Here is a 14,075-nt window from a genome sequence, read left to right as displayed (position 1 = left end):
CAGTCGAGCCATTGCCAATGTAAAGAAATTGGAAATCAAAAAGCGCACCCCCGAGCAAATACAAACTAGACTTGAAATTCTCGACAGTAATTGGAGGAAGTTCCAAGAAAATCACGATCTTCTCTCGTCCTTGAAGGCTGAAGAAAGATCCGTACTACCGTACTTCACAGATCATCAGTATGAACAATGCGAAGAAATCTACGCCGACCAAAAGAGTGAACTTCTCTCGTATCTTAACCAACTCAAGAGCAAAATAGGACAATCGGCGTCCACAGCATCAAGTGCCCCAAGCGCATCTCATACGCCGACTTCTCGACAGCTCCCTCGACTCAACGTGCCCAACTTCTCAGGGTCGTATCGTGAGTGGCGACCTTTTCGTGATCTCTTCTCAGCGATGATCATAAAAAACCAGGAAGTACCTGACGTCGAAAAATTGCAATATCTCAATATGAGTGTTAATGGCGAAGCAGCTCAACTCGTAAGAAAGTACGAAGTTACCGATGAAAACTTCGCACGCGCGTGGCAAGAACTCGTCGACCGCTACGAGAACAAGCGAGTGCTCATCGATACGCATCTCTCCACGTTATTCTCTCTCCAAAAGGTAAATCAACAATCACCTACTGAGCTCAAAGCTCTGATCGGCGAAGTTAAAGAATCTCTAGGATCTCTCCACGCTCTCGGGTGCCCTACAGACGCCTGGGACCACATAATTGTTTTCATGGTCACGCGTAAACTCGATTCGGAATCTCTACTCGATTGGGAAATGCAAATCGGTGCCACGACCGAATCGGCGACATTAGCAGAACTTCAAAAGTTTATCTCAGGCCGAATACACGCTCTTGAGGGTTTCGCACGCGCTACGGCGAAACAAAAGTCGCGTTCGGCCGCTCCTGCAGCAACGAAAAGTACGTCTGGCGCGAAATCACACCAGACTACTGTGAGTCTCAAAAGCGACAATTCTCCGAACGCTGCAACCAACCCATCGTCGTTCACCTGCTCGTTATGCAATGCCGCACATTATCTATCCGCATGTCCAGACTATCGTGGAAAAACAATTGAAGAAAAGCTAGACTTCGTCAAACAGAAGAACCTTTGTTTTAACTGCCTCGGTCCGCATCAATTCCGTAACTGTCGAACTGCAAAACGCTGCAGAGTCTGTGGGAATCCTCATCACACGTCGATCCATCGGACCACAAACACGTCAGATGGTCCAGCTCCGCGCGCGTCAGTCGCTAAGGGGACGAGCTCACCTCCGAAGCAATCGGTACCCATCGCTTCCGGGAGCCAAACAAGTGCATCCGCGCTTCCGCGTCGCGAGGATACTGAATCGAGCGCGTCCGCCTCAACCAATGTCGCCTTAACATCCTCAATCAAGTACACGCCAGTTTTGCTCGCGACAGCTCTCATCAAGGTCACATCATGCTACGACGACCAGTACGAAGTTCGGGCCCTTCTCGATCAAGGATCAGAAGTATCGTTCATCACAGAATCTCTCGCTCAACGTATCAACTTGCCGCGTCAACGAGTCTCTCTCCCAATTCACGGGATTGGTGCGCAACGTTCGACTGTCGCTCGCGGATTTATGAATCTCAGTATCGCGTCACGTGTCAATCCTACATTCTCGCTCACGATAGGTGCATACGTGCTTGCGCAGCTCACGTCCTATCTGCCTTCAATCCGAGTAGTAAGGACTTCATGGCCACATCTCGACGGGCTCGAGCTCGCTGACCCAGAATTCTCGTCAACAACTCAAATCGACTTAATCCTCGGCGCCGAAGTCTACGGCTTTATTCTCGAAGAAGGGCTACGCCGGGGCGGCCCCGGGAGCCCAATCGCTCAACAAACCGCTCTAGGGTGGATTCTATCAGGATCTGTCCAATCCGAATCGGCCTCAAATTCGAGCGTTCGCCCTGCTCAAGGGCTACAGTGTTCAGTCGATCACGACCTTCTTAACCTCGTTCAACGATTTTGGGCGCAAGAAGAAACCAACGTTGAATCGAGCAGTACTCAGTCTGACGAAGAAGCTCAGTGCGAACAGCACTTCATCGAAACTCACTCTCGCCAGCAGGATGGACGCTACGTTGTCCGGATACCTCTCAAGCGACTTCCAGAAGACCTCGGCGATTCGTACAAACCCGCGTTATACGCTCTCTCGCGACAGGAGAAAAGATTCATTGCAAACTCATCCTTGAAGTCGGCATACTCCGAATTTCTCAACGAATACGAAGCACTCGGTCACATGGCTCTCGTTCCGAAATCACTCGTTCAACCGCGTCGTGTATTTTTTCTTCCTCACCACGCAGTCGTGCGAAACACCAGCTCGACCACCAAGATACGCGTCGTTTTTAACGGCTCTCATCGCACCAATTTCGGAATCTCAATCAACGATCTACAACACGTTGGACCGAAACTTCAAACTGATCTCGCCGATGTCATTACTCGCTGGCGCCGCTACGCATATGTTTTCTCTGCGGACATTGAGAAAATGTACCGGCAGATTCGCGTACACCCCGAAGACTGGGATTTGCAACGAATCTTATGGAGGAATAATTCAGAAAATCCCCCACTCTCGTATCATCTCTGCACTGTAACCTACGGCCTCGCAAGTGCTCCATATCTCGCAATCCGTGCACTTCGTCAACTTTCCATTGACGAGGAACAGCGCTTTCCTCTTGCGACGAGCATCATTCAGCGTGAAATTTACGTTGACGACGTGCTCTCAGGAGCCGACGACATCACGGAAGCGCAACAGAAAATTCAACAAATCAATGACTGTCTCAAGGCTGGATGTTTTACATTGCAAAAATGGACCGCCAATGACGAAAGTTTGTTGGCACTCATACCGCCAGAAAGACGAGAGAAATCATCGTCAGTGCTACTCGAAGATGCTCAACTCTTCCGCGCTCTCGGACTTCTCTGGCAACCTCACACGGATTCGTTCGTGTTTGCCTCGCGCAACCATGACGAACCGCCTCGTATCAGTAAACGCACCGTGCTATCGCGTGTCGCTCAACTCTTCGATCCTCTCGGATGGATTGCGCCTGTCGTCGTCCGCGGAAAGATCTTCATCCAAGAACTCTGGTCAGCGAAGCTCGCCTGGGACGACCAGCTACCTGAAGAATTCGAATCCCGCTGGAGGACTTTCGACAAGGATCTGCAAGACGTCTCTTCAATCTCAGTGCCCCGATGGTTCGGGTCTCGCGCAACCTCGTGCGCCGTGGAATTGCACGGATTCTCAGACGCGTCTCAAGTTGCTCTCGGTGCAGTGATCTATTTACGCGCGATCGCGGATCTCGATGATGTTCGCGTAACAATCGTGGCCGCGAAAACTCGGGTTGCTCCGCTCAAGCCAGTGACCATCCCTCGACTCGAACTCTCAGCCGCACTCCTTTTAGTTCGAACTATCTTGCACATACGAAAAACTCTCGATCTTGAAGAAGCTCCGATTCACCTCTGGACAGATTCTACGGTCGCGCTCGCCTACATTCGCGGTGATGCCCGCCGGTGGGCCGATTACGTTCGAAATCGCGTAACCGAGATCCAGGAGCTCTCGAACTCTCAATGGCACCATGTCCCAGGGAAGGATAACCCTGCGGACTTCGCATCGCGCGGACTCTCTCCTCGACAACTCAAAGACGAGACTCTTTGGTGGACCGGCCCGACATGGCTGTGGAGACACTCATCATTTTGGCCATCATCGAACCCATCGCTTGATACGGACGTTGCTCTTGAAATTCGCAAAACACCGGTTGCAATCGCTAATAAAGGCAAGCCTTCAGAACTCTGGGCTCTCGTCGAGCGGTTCTCAAGTCTCAGGACTCTTCTTCGTGTGACGGCATTGTGTTCTCGAGCCGTTCACAAGTTCCAACGCATCCAGGGCACTCCGGATCGAGCATCGCCATTTACTCCCGAAGAACTCAACACCGCTCGACTCTACTGGGTAAAGAAAACTCAAGCCGCGTACTTCGGGAACGAAATTCATCAACTCTCGCAGGGAGCGCAGCTCTCGCGGTCTGCCGCGTTAATTCGACTTGCTCCTTTCATTGATTCTTCGGAAATATTACGCGTCGGAGGCCGACTTCGAAACTCTCTTCTCGACTATGACGAAAAACATCCTATCATTTTACCTCGAGAATCCGCCCTTACAACTCTCATCATCCGTGATACTCACTACCGTACATTTCACGGAGGAACTCAAATCACTCTCGCTACGTTACGACGTCGATATTGGATCGTGGGAGGTCGTGTACCAATTCGCGCATTCATCCATCGCTGCATACCGTGCGTTCGACAACGAGCCGCTATCAGTCAGCAACTCATGGGGCAGCTACCAGAACCTCGTTCGACTCGGTCGCGCCCGTTCCTCCACTCCGGAGTCGATTACGCCGGGCCTTTGACCCTCCGGACGTTCCGAGGACGGGGCGCCAAATCTTACAAGGGGTACATCGTCGTCTTCATCTGTTTTTCATCATCCGCTGTACACTTGGAGATAACCACCGATTATTCCTCCGAAGGGTTCCTCGCCGCGTACAAACGCTTCGCAAGTCGGCGAGGCATTTGTGGATCGCTCACGAGCGACTGTGGAACAAATTTCATCGGCGCTGATAAGGAGTTACGTAAACTCTTTCAAGCCTCATCCAAACAGATGAAAGATCTTGCTAATATCCTCGCAAGTGACGGTACAAAATGGAAGTTCAATCCACCCTCATCACCGCATTTCGGCGGCAAGTGGGAAGCCGCCGTTAAATCAGTCAAATTTCATCTCAAGCGCGTTATCGGAGACACCGGACTCACCTACGAAGAATTCTCAACGCTGCTCTCACAGATTGAAGCCGTCCTAAATTCGCGCCCTCTCTGTCCACTCTCGGATGATCCAAACGATATGACCGCGCTAACTCCGGGTCATTTTCTCACGGGCTCTGCTTTAAATACGATCCCAGAACCTACGCTCATCGATCTGCCAACATCTCGACTCTCTCGATGGCAACTCCTACGTCAAATGTTGGAGCACTTCTGGCAACGCTGGAGCACCGAATATCTACAGCACCTTCAAACAATCACGAAGTGGCAACACCGATTCCACTCCCTCAAGATTGGATCGCTCGTTCTCGTCAAGGATGAACGATATCCTCCATCCAAATGGGCTCTCGGCAGAGTCATCGATGTTCATCCTGGCCAGGACAACCTCGTGCGCGTCGCCACCGTTCGGACCCAACATTCGGTGTACCGGCGGCCTATCGTGAAGCTCATCTTACTACCAGTCTCAACCAACGAGGACTACGCATTCGATCGATGATTCATTCCACTGTTCGCCAATCTGCCGAGATTGGCAAGGCGGACGGAATGTTCCAGCAGAATCATATCTCTCTCTCTGTCCATCTCTCTTTCTCTCTATCTCTACTTTTCACATCATTCGCAAGAATAATATTATCAAACAGCTGATGGACCTCTAATTTACCTTTCGCAACACTCATACACACACTCACGCTCTCGCGACCGACCTGAGTGCTCGGTTATACAGAGCAGTAGTATCTCGATAACATTCGCATAAATCGTCACGCATCTATTGTACCGCATCAGTTCTCTATATCTCTCAATAAACTGCACTATTCACAACGATTTTTGAGTTCTCTCTATACAGTCTTGTTGCAGGAAATTTAAATGCTAATGGTAATTCTGCGAAAATGAACAAAGAGAGTCAATATTTTTGACGCACAATTTATTGGTGTTGGAATAAAATTAATTTAGTATGTTTATTGGTGAATGAATTGTTAATGGGAATCTAAAAAATTAATGAATTAATTAATAGCGTGGCAACTACTGTGGATTTGAAAGTATTACGAATGTCTTTCACAAAAGATTGAAAAGAATCAAGGGAGATGTATTTTCTTCACTAGTGTGACTTACTCTATATTGAAGCAATCCGCCATAATTTTCTTAATTCTTAATACTATGTCTTTTGACAAATTTTGTCAATTTACCTTATTTCACAAATTTCCAGAAACTTGTGGGAAAGAAGATGCTTCTCTGTCTATCTAACCTTCTCCGGACAACCTTCAAGCCTGTGCATCCCCTTCATTTCTATCGAAGCCCGTGTGTCCCCTTCGTTTCTATAAGCTCTACATAAAAATTCTATTAAACAATTTTGGCGACTTACCTTGTTAATTGAGATAATGATTCAGTGTCCTATTTAAAATTGTTGTCTTTCTTATGTCTTTCTTATTACGACGTCTCTTGCTATGGCCAGAGGAACCACACAGAAATCGTAACAAGAAATCATTTGGGTAAATGTGCTAATTGTAAGTCGGAACACCTGTCTATTACACCGTGGTTTCCACTTTCATTGACTGCAGAGTTGAATTGATTCCAGCAGTTTTGAGATTTCATGGAACGGTCCAAGGCCTGTGTTTAATACCCCCTAAGATTTACTTTCGTTCTCAAATTAATTACCTGACGAGGGCCGTGCTCGATCTTCCAGCAAGGCTTGATATCCGCTATCATAAACGATACAGTGAGAGAGATGGAGGCCATCGTGTTTGAAGTTTACTTACAAAGCTTCCATCACTGAAAGATAATACCACTTGCTCTACCAGTAAACGCGCGCACTTATGTTAGAATTTGTGAAATTCGAGTCCTAAAGGTTGACTTTGTTTGTCTAGTAACAAACTCGAATAACAATTACGGGAACCTGGGGCAATTTGAAACACTTAAAATTTAATAACACACAAAAATCACAAAAATAACAGAAAAAGACATATTTCTTTACCATATTGTATTATTTACTTTTGTTTTCTAAAGTCACTTAAGAATTTGAGGAAATATTTGTTGAAAAAGTCTTCCACAACTTTTTCACTTTACCCCATTAGTGGGTGAGAAATTAAATAAGTGGGGTAAAATCAGGTATTTTTATTAAATACTAGCTTATAAAAAATATGATACAAATTGTTTGTGACAAAATTTAAATAAACAACTTTAATTTCAGAATATACAAATTGAAAGGAGTTAACATACACTTGAAATACCAAAAAATAAGAAACACGCCAAAAACTGGATAAAATTATAGGAAAAGAAAGACAAAACATTATACATATATTAGGCCGTCCCGAAAAGATGAAAATGATAGTAGCATTAGGCCTTAGTGCGGGAAGGTTGTGTCTTGGGGTCAATAACAGCTGTGCGAAATTCCAGCACTGTGAGTTACTATCTTCTGTTCCGACAAGAGCCTTGAAATTTCGAAATTTGACTAAAAAGTATAAAAATGTCCATGCAGCACTTCGCCCACCCTATGACAACAAAGTGATTCAGAACTCAACACGTTACGGTGGTTGCATGTGGAGTTCCTCCCTGGCCTACCCCCTACCTTGCGGACTGGAAGACGAAATTTGATAAAAATGTCCTAATCGCGAAAGGGGACTCGAAGTTGGGTTTTTATACAGGAGATTTGTACTGAGAGGCGGGCATATGACTGAGCGACTCAGGAGTGGCACGAATGAAGCCATCCCTTGCGTCGACTCCAATTACATAGCTGGATGCCTCTGTTACGAGCTTTGCCATACGCTCCACAGCCTGCGTGTGGCAAAGGTATTCCTCGAAGTCCCAGGATTTGGGGATCTCTCCCTCCTCCAGCAAATGATGGACTTGTATACGAGAGTGTATTCTTTAATTTGTCCGTTATTCATTCTGTGTGAAGCGTGCCCTCCGCATTCTCCAATAAGATTCGGCACAGGTATCTTTCACTATAGAAACGACGTTGGTTGGGCCCTCTCGAAAAGGATAACGATAGATGCCCGACAAAGCAAACAATAGGTAAGGTCTGATAAGAACCGGTAAAAGTAGGATTTCCTAGACGCGATCCACCGCGGCGGCCAAATCCTGAGCAGCACTCTTAAGGTGGCCCGCCTCGGCGGCCAGACTCCGGCCAGTGGCCTGCCGTGGTGGCCAGACTCCGGCCGCGCAGTGTGCAGGGTCCCACATTGGTTCGAGCGCACTTGAAAAGGTCTACTATCGAGGATTCATACCTGTTTCAGAAATAAAATAACTTTTTCTTCTTTATCGTATCGATATGGAAGTGGCACCAATGGATTCCTTATGTTTTTCCGATGAAAATCATACGAAATTTCATGTAAATCGGACTATTATTAACGAAGACACCTTGAAATGATATAAATTAATTTTTCATTGAATTTCCTTGATACGGTCCGAATTACGTCGTTCGTGGTGTCAGTTTCATCGGCGAAACATAAGGAATCCATTGACGTCGTTTTCGCGAAGATCTGATGGGAAATGCGGAACTCTTGGCCTTTTTTTACTTTTTAACGGTATTCCAACCGTTTCGAGGGTCGAAACCCATAAAATTCGGCGAGGCACTGCGGGGGGTTGTCCTCGCTACGAGGTACCAGGCGACACCTAAAGAGGTCTGGGTTAGGACAGGCGTCGCTGGAGAATCACCCTGTATGTAGTAGTAGAATAAAATACAACCTGCTATAACATTCAACTAAATAAATTCCACACCAAGAAGGCTCGAAGCTATTATAAAATCAAAAGGCAATCCCACAAATTATTAAAACATTAAATATTTAGTTTATTTCCATAGTTTATTGATCCTTTATTTAACTGTACGAATACTTACTGCGCGTCTATTTCTGCACGTTAATCAGGCTGATCGACCAAAGCGTCTCGTCAGAGTCGCGGTTTATGACCATATTGTCCTGCGAGTTGGCGCGACGGTTAATAGCAGTATCTACGTTGTTATGAAGGAGTTAGGTGAATATAAAAGATCACTAATATGTTCACTAACTTCAATCGTTAATATATATTTAATATAATGTTCGGACACAATAATATTCGGAATATGCGCGGTAACCTCGGTAACCGTTTACATGAAGAAGTCAGGAGTGTTTCGGCGTTGAGACTAATACCAGGACTGCCCTAGGTCAAGGGAGACAAGCTTATATACTGTCGAGATAGGTAGGTACGTAAGGGCGAGCCTGCCCTTTGGACATGACTCGAAGTGACGAATCCTGCGTGGTGATGCGGCAGTTTGGGATGACGCGTTGTTGTTGAGAATACACTCATTGTGTATTCTTACTCATTACAACGTCCGGGTCCGAACCCATCGTGCGTACTACCCACCGACAGAGCAATATATGGATTAACTCATTGTGAGACTGAAGAATGCCTAAAATTATTGAAGACGGCAATACGTTCTTGACTGCCCTTTAGAAATGCTGGCAAACAGATCGGCCGAAAACAACGAATGAATTCTCGCTTGGCTCCAATCCCGCTTTTGTCCCAACGCACAGTGGGCGTCAATCCCAAGAACAGAGAAAAAATTCAACATGCCACATTTTCCAATGAAAATATCGAATCCAATCTTTATAAAACACTATAGTGAATCCATCCTAAGAAAAAACGTGTCCGCGCAGGGATGGTTCCGAGGAGGCGCTGATTGGTCATACTTGTTGGAAGCGACAGCATCGCTGAACAATTTCATACTTCGCGCGTTAAAAACAGAGTGCGCTGCGAGTCGCGGGAATGTTCCAGAACAAGGGCACCGGCCCGGCGAAAACGCGAGCGTGTTCTCACTTCCGTTTGTAATCCGAATGAGTGTACAAAGTAAAAGTAAGAAACATTGTGAGCAAATGTTAAAGTTTATAATCCTAAAATACCTCAGTGATCAAGCAGTCAACACACTTGTATTTATACCAGTAGGATCACTGCTGATTTATTGTTGTGCGCAAATATATATATCTTTATTATCTGCAAAAGGTGATATCTCTTTGTTTTACCGAACACGAGGCGAACACGTTTTTGTCCAAAAACCTAATATCCCAACAATACTCCCCACTTAATCGCCTACGTTCTTTTCCGTCTTACCGCCTGTTACCTGTCTGTCAATTGTTCCGCACGCGACGCCTTCATATACACGGTGGCACAATTATTTCCGAATACGCACGGCAAAATGAGTGCACTAAAGTTTTCGAAGTCGCTGATTCCGAATCTTTCGGATCTGTGGTTTATTTAACATCCATGTACGCACATACGCACGCACATACACACACACAAATAGATTTGTGAGTACAAAGAACATATAAAAATAACTAAAACAAGGTGGTATAGTATACATAGAAGAATCCAAGTGTTCGAGTGGTATCGAAACTCTTGGATATAACGCTCGCTATATAAATATATACATATATATATACCTATAAATAAGATTTGCTAGGAGATTAGGAAAAATAACAAAATATTTAACAGGTCAATGCGCTTGGCAAAGAGATAACGTGGGGAAAAGGTTAACGATAATGAAAACCCTCTGAGTCTTTCTGTATGTTAACTTTAAAACTATGGCTTAAAAACTAAGAGGACTAATAAACTAACTATATACAGTGGGCAGAGGTAGAGTCCTTGTACTAGCGTATCACAGATACATGCAAGAAGTGCAAGGTAAACTTAGCCATCACAGATATATTATTGCGGAGCGTAACTTAGCCTATATACGTTGGAGTAGGTCAGGAATATGCGTACTACTAATAAATCTTCTCCTGAATCCGCTTCAGAGCCCCGCAGTCTCCCTGAGGAATCGGGTTGCTCAGAATTTCCGCATCCTGCAATTCATCGATGATCTTATCGAGCTCGATGAATTTTCTTTCTTCACTTTCGGTGTGCCTCGCAAAATTTTGCCAATTTTGTACAGACACACGTTCGACGCCTTCGATGAGTAATTGTTGGACACGGTCGAAATTGTATGTTATATTTGAAACTTTAACATACCTCTTTACCATTGCCCATGCCAACTCAATGGGATGTAGTTCACAATGATAGGGAGGTAGTCGTAGAACTATTTTTCCGTTTGCTTTTGCGTGCTCGTCTATGACATATTTGTCGAACTGGGGCTTGATTTGCTTAACCATATCAATCAACGTGACCTTACCGGCATATGGCGGTATAGCCTGCTGCTTTGAAATAAGCCGTTGTATAATCAGTGGCTTGGTCCAGTTCATTGTTGGGCAACGCTCGGCTTTTACCGAATGGTATGACGCATTATCCATAACAATAATGGAATTCTCTTTTAACGATGGCAGAATGCTTTCGAACCATTCCAAAAATGTATCACAATTGAGGGCTCGGATGCAATAAGGGGACTAGCGCTCGAAAATGGGAAAAATAATTGTCCAAACGTTAAGAAATATTGGAAAATTAAATGTTGTTAAACTGTATTTTAAAAAATATAGTGTTGTAAAGCTCGTCACGGCACATATTTTTTCTATTTACAGTTTTTCTATCCAATCATTAGTATTCGAGATAAAAATTATAAACAACAAAAATTTCTTCGATCAAAATCATTATTTCTTTAAACATAAATTGCGATAACTTGAGTAAATATTAACGGATCGTTATGAGACTTGAAACATAAAACTCAGAAAACTCTAGCGAAGCCGTGAAATGTATGCACAAATCTCTTATGTTAAAAAATGTAATAATATTTCATTTAAAAGTAATACTGGACATAACCCATGTCTTTCGACGTTTGCCGTTAAAAAGTATCGAGGGAATTTTGAGGTACATATAACTTGCAGCGACAAAGTTTTTTCTTAATATACAAGGAAGTTTTTCACCAATTTTCACATTGATTAATTAATAATTATAGAAGATATGACGATATACAGGGTGTCCCACTAAGGAGTGGACAGCGCGATATCTCTTAAAGTATTGTCGATAAAAATATAAAAAAATAGGGAATTGCATGGTTCGAGGGGGCCCATTCATTAGCGCGAACGAATTTTGTTTTCGATTATTATTTTAAAAGATACGATGGTCAAGTTCGGTTTTTCAAATGGAACTATTTTTTTTTTAACACCTGAGTTGATAGTGCGTTCCAAGACAAATTGAATAAGCTTTAATGTATACACTTTATTTCCACTGGTTTTTAAGATATTGCGCTTGAAAAATTACTGATTTTCACTGGAAGAAAACCCTCTGGAATAGCAAGAACCGGGGTCGGTCTTACTGGCGCCACGGGTGGCACTGCCTGTTGAAATGGATACTTACCTGCCAAAGGTCTACGCCAGAAATGGCAGGCCCAAAGGCTGGACAATTCTTTTCCGTCAGAAATGCTACTTAGGTAGGTATCGTTACTTTTATTTCGCACTTGCTTCTACGCTCGGATGGCCGGTTCTTTTGGGAGGGATGCAAGTTGGATTGGTTAGGTTAGGAGGAGTGAAAGTTGCTAGACTAAATTTCAACCATAGGGAGCAGATTGTATCAGAACCAATCCAACTTGCATCCCTCCCAAAAGAACCGGCCATCCGAGCGTAGAAGCAAGTGCGAAATAAAAGTAACGATACCTACCTAAGTAGCATTTCTGACGGAAAAGAATTGTCCAGCCTTTGGGCCTGCCATTTCTGGCGTAGACCTTTGGCAGGTAAGTATCCATTTCAACAGGCAGTGCCACCCGTGGCGTCAGTAAGACCGCCCCCGGTTTTTGCCATTCCAGAGGGGTTTCTTGCAGTGAAAATCAGTAAATTTGCAAGCGCAATATCTTAAAAACCAGTGGAAATAAAGTGTATACATTAAAGCTTATTGAATTTGTCTTAGAACGCACTATCAACTCAGGTCTTCAAAAAAATAGTTCCATTTGAAAAACCGAACTTGACCATCGTATCTTTTAAAATAATAATCGAAAACAAAATTCGTTCGCGCTAATAAATGGGCCCCCTCGAACCATGCAATTCTCTATTTTTTTATATTTTTATCGACAATACTTTAAGAGATATCGCGCTGTCCACTCCTTAGTGGGACACCCTGTATATATAAATCCCGCGCGGCACAAACAGTCAGCAACTGCGTACAATCGCGTCACACTGCAAAGACATGATGTTCTCACTATTATATGATTATATATTACAAAAAAATATTGCGATATTATTTTCGAAATATTTAGTAACATTTTTATTATAGTATTTACACGCAATATTTACAATATTTACACTGTTTTGTTTACAATATTCTGTACTTTTATAAATTTTTCTTTTTCTCCTATTTCCTATCTTTCCTTTTTCATTTTCTTTTTGCTCATCTTTTCTTCTTTATTTATTTATTTTTTTTTATCGCAATATTTTTTTGGCAATCGCCTGCGTTGACCCACGGTTCGTCCAAATAATATATGTGGCGACCTTCTGCCCTGTATTGCGCTATTTTTTGCAAATATGTTGGTCGCCAACGCACTATGCATTCCTTTTCAATGAGGTTGCTATTTCTGTGTGTTTTCGAAAATGGAAACTCTAAATCCTGCAGGATTTTATGTAAAGTGCTTCTTTTGTACATGCCGAGGGCAGGATCTGTGTTCACCGCCAAAAGAATTTTATTTAAATTCGGGATTTACCGCCTAAACCAAAATTCATGCACTTTGCGCCGAATTCGGTCTTTCTCCCCTTCGCATAGTTTTTGGTTGGCGCTCAATTTTCGGCGTTTTTTGTTCGGAGAAGTCACATTGCCGGTATCTTTGTATTCAGCAAGGGTTTTCCTCACCGTGGACAGGCCTATGCCGGTTTGCTTGGACAGCGCCGCGATAATCTCGGGGTATTTGGTGGGGGGATTCTTCTTCATCATTTCCTTATGAACGTTGATAAGGATATTTCTCTGTCCAGAACGAACATGCTATAAAAACCAAATTTACAACGGTAAGAAGCTGTGATATATTGAAATTACGATATGTGTACGTAATATTTTACATTTTCCGGAAAACTATAATACGAGGCAATACGGGGTACCACTGGCAGTTAATTATCATGTACTAAAGAAGGAAAAGGACAAAAATTGTATGCATTTTTACACTCGAAGTACAATTACAACAGATGGAATGTTATAATAAGATACTTGAAGCAAATGTAAAAATGTTAATTTTTATATTATACAACAAAATATTACATACACCTGCCAATGTTCCCCAGTTTACTGTATATATTCGTGAGACGATTAAAACAATTAATGTATGAAAATTAAGTTACCTTCCCTGAAGAATTTTTCCTCACTGGCGAGGTGGGAAGGCCAGGCTGCTGCTGGTGTTGCTCCAT

At 43.8% G+C, this 14,075-nt stretch overlaps 1 protein-coding gene and 1 long non-coding RNA gene across 2 annotated transcripts in view; one reads left to right on the top strand and one right to left on the bottom strand.

Moving 5' to 3' along the window:
• The window catches only part of LOC143377876 (uncharacterized), a 475,856-nt gene that overhangs the window by 257,043 nt on the left and 204,738 nt on the right, over nucleotides 1–14,075 (top strand). The window lies entirely within an intron of this gene.
• Nucleotides 1–14,075, bottom strand: part of LOC143377900 (uncharacterized) — a 250,616-nt gene that overhangs the window by 205,916 nt on the left and 30,625 nt on the right. The window lies entirely within an intron of this gene.

Source organism: Andrena cerasifolii, chromosome 16, assembly GCF_050908995.1.
Source record: "Andrena cerasifolii isolate SP2316 chromosome 16, iyAndCera1_principal, whole genome shotgun sequence".
In the NCBI taxonomy this organism is placed as follows: Eukaryota; Metazoa; Arthropoda; class Insecta; order Hymenoptera; family Andrenidae; genus Andrena; species Andrena cerasifolii.
Note: the sequence above shows the minus strand (reverse complement) of the source record. Positions and strands in the feature narration are given on the sequence as shown.